At 50.4% G+C, this 3,602-nt stretch overlaps 1 pseudogene; it reads left to right on the top strand.

Annotated features, from left to right (window-relative positions):
- Nucleotides 1-377: 377 nt before the first annotated feature.
- LOC129020254 (large ribosomal subunit protein P1-like) lies at nucleotides 378-685 on the top strand (annotated as a pseudogene).
- Nucleotides 686-3,602: the final 2,917 nt, after the last annotated feature.

A 3,602-nucleotide genomic window follows, 5' to 3' on the forward strand; every position in this document is an offset into this window, starting at 1 on the left:
GGTGAAACCCTGTCTCTACTAAAAATACGAAAAAGTTAGCTAGGCGTGGTGGCAGACGCCTGTAATCCCAGGTCCTCGGGAGGCTGAGGCAGGAGAATCGCTTGGACCTGGCAGGTGGAGGATGCAGTGAGCAGAGATCGCACCACTCACTGCCCTCCAGCCTGGGCGACAGAGTGAGACTCTAACAACAACAAAAAAAAAAAAAGAAAAAGAAAATTCCGACATCAAGCTTATTGAAATGAATTCTTCCCTTTCCTCAGCTGCTGCCAAGGTGCTCGGTCCTTCCGAGGAAGCTAAGCCGCGTTGCGGTGAGGCCCTCGCTTCATCCCAAGACTAGCACCGCGTCCGCCAGTGCCAGCCCCACACTTGTCCGCACCATGGCCTCCATCTCCGAGCTCGCCTGCATCTACTAGGCCCTCATTCTGCACAACGATGAGGTGACCGTCACGGAGGATAAGATCATTAAAGCAGCTGGTGTAAATGTTGAACCTTTTTGACCTGGCTTGTTTGCAAAGGCCTAGCCAACGTCAACATTGGGAGCCTCATCTGCAATGTAGAGGCTGGTGGAGCTGCTCCAGCTGAGGAGAAGAAAGTGGAAGCAAAGAAAGAAGAATCCGAGGAGGCTAATGATGACATGCGCTTTGGTCTTTTTGACTAAACCTCTTTTTATAACGTGTTCAATAAAAAGCTGAACTTTAATTTAAAAAAAAAAAGAAATAAATGTATTCTTTGCATCTGGCATAGTGTGCCCAGCGCGTGTGATCCCAGCTATGCAGGAGGATCATTTGAGCCCAGGAGTTCGAGTCCAGCCTGGGTTAACAGGTAGAACCCCTTCTCTGGAAAGAAAAAAATGTAAAAAGGCATTCTTTGTGTATTATTTTTTTGAAACAGAGTTTCCCTCTATATCCCAGACTGGAGTGCCTTAACATCATCATTGCTTACTACAGCCTTGACCTCCTGGGCCCAAGCAGTCCTCCCACCTCAGTCTCTGGAGTAGCTGGGACCACAGGTATGTACCACCATGCCCGGCTAATTTTTTATTTATTATTTTCTTTCTCTTTTCTTTTTTTTCTTTCTTTTTTTTTTTTGTTTTTGAGATGGAGTTTTGCTCTTGTTGCCAAGGCTGGAGTGTAATGGCGCGATCTTGGCTCACTGCAAACTCCGCTTCCTGGGTTCAAGTGATTCTCCTGCCTCAGCCTCCCGAGTAGCTGGGATTACAGGCACCAGCCACCGCGCCCAGCTAATTTTTGTATTTTTAGTAGAGATGGGGTTTCACCACGTTGGCCAGGATGGTCTTGAACTCCTGACCTCAGGTGATCCACCCACCTCGGCCTTCCAAAGTGCTAGGATTACAGGCATGAGCCACCACGCCCAGCCTAAATAATTCTTTTTTTTTTTTTTTTTTGAGACAGAGTCTCGCTCTGTCGCCCAGGCTGGAGTGCAGTGGCCCTATCTCAGCTCACCGCAACATCCACCTCCCAGGGTCAAGTGATTCTCATTCCTCAGCCTCCCCAGTAGCTGGGATTACAGGCTCCTGCCACCATGTCTGCCTAATTTTTGTATTTTTAGTAGCGGGGGGGTGGTGTTCACCATGTTGGTCAGGCTGGTCTCGAACTCCTGACCTCAAGTGAGCCGCCTGCCTCAGCCTCCCAAAGTACTGGGATTACAGGCATGCACTACTGGGCCTGGCGTTTTTTTTCTTTTCTTTTTCAGACAGAGTCTCACTCGGTCGCCCAGGCTGGAGTGCAGTGGCCCTATCTCGGCTCACTGCAACCTCTGCCTCCTGGGTTCAAGCGATTCTCCTGCCTCAGCCTTCTGAGTAGCTGGGATTACAGGTGCCCGCCACCATGTCCAGCTAATTTTTTTTTTGTATTATTTTTAGTAGAAATTGGGTTTCACCATATTGGCCAGGCTGGTCTCAAACTCTTGTCCTCAAATGATCTGCCCGCTTCGGCCTCCAAATGTACTGGGATTACAGGTGTGAGCCACCGTGTCCAGCCGTGTCCACATTTTTTTTTTTTTTTTTTTTTTTTTTTACAGACAGAGTCTCGCTCTGTCGCCCAGGCTGGAGTTCAGTGGCGCGATCTCGGCTCACTGCAACCTCTGCCTCCCGGGTTCATGCCGTTCTCCTGCCTCAGCCTCCCGAGTAGCTGGGACTACAGGTGACCGCCACCATGCCCGGCTAATTTTTTGTGTTTTAGTAGAGACGGGGTTTCACCTTGTTAGCCAGGATGGTCTCGATCTCCTGACCTTGTGATCTGCCCGCCTCGGCCTCCCAAAGTGCTGGGATTATAGGCTTGAGCCACTGTGCCCGGCCTGTCCACAGTTTCTAACAAGCACTCTGTCAGCCAAATAACTCTTGATCATGGAACCCAAATATAGATTGTATGGCTCTGAGTGTCTGGCAAGTCAGGCTCTAGAACAAGGCAGCTGGAAGATGGCGTCCTTGACCACTGCAGGGTTCAGCCACTTTAGAGATAATTGATAGTTCCAGTGAGGAGTTGTCCAATAGAAATATAAAAAGCGGGCCAGGTGCAGTGGCTCAAGTCTATAATCCCAGCACTTTGGGAGGCTGAGGCGGGAGGATCGCTTGAGCTCAGGAGTTCAAAACTAGCCTGGGCTAGGCCGGGCACGGTGGCTCATGCCTGTAATCCCAGCATTTTGGAAGGCTGAGGCGGGCGGATCATGAGGTCAGGAGATGGAGACCATCCTGGCTAACAAGGTGAAACCTCGTCTCTACTAAAAATACAAAAAAAAAATTAGCCGGGCATGGTGGCGGGCACCTGTAGTCCCAGCTACTCGGGAGGCTGAGGCAGGAGAACGGCGTGAACCCAGGAGGCGGAGCTTGCAGTGAGCTGAGATCGCACCACTGCACTCCAGCCTGGGTGACAGAGCAAGACTCTGTCTCTAAAAAAAAAAAAAAACTAGCCTGGGCTACATAGCGAGACCCTTTCTCTACAAAAAATAAAAAAATTAGTCGGGCGTGGTGGAGGACACCTGAGGTCCCAGTTGCTCAGGAGGCTGAGGTGGGAGGATCACTTGAGCCCGGGAGATTGAAGCTGCAGAGAGCTGTGACAGTGTCACTGTACTCTAGCCCGGGCAACAGAGCAAGACTCAAAATGAAGAAACAGATTTTGGCTGTGCGTGGAGGCTCATGCCTGTAATCCCAGCACTTTGGGAGGCCGAGGTGGGTGGATCGCGGGTGGTCAGGAGTTCAAGACCAGCCTGGCTAACATGGCAAAACCCCATCTCTAACTAAAAATACAAAAGGTAGCTGGACATGGTGCCGGGTGCCTGTAATCCCAGCTACTTGGGAGGCTGAGCCAGGAGAATCTCTTGAATCTGGGAGGTGGAGGTTGCAGAGAACCCAGATAGCACCACTGGACTCCAGCCTGAGTGACAGAGAGTGAGACTCCGCCTCAAAAACAAACAAATAAGAAAAAAAAACGGCCAAGCATGATGGCTCACTCCTGTAATCCCAGCACTTTGGGAGGCTGAGGTGGGCAGATCGCCTGAGGTCAGGAGTTCGAGACCAGCATGACCAACATGGAGAAACCCCCTCTCTACTAAAAATACAAAAATTAGCTTGGAATGATGGTGCA

This window comes from Pongo pygmaeus, chromosome 20 (assembly GCF_028885625.2).
Source record: "Pongo pygmaeus isolate AG05252 chromosome 20, NHGRI_mPonPyg2-v2.0_pri, whole genome shotgun sequence".
Classification (NCBI taxonomy): Eukaryota; Metazoa; Chordata; class Mammalia; order Primates; family Hominidae; genus Pongo; species Pongo pygmaeus.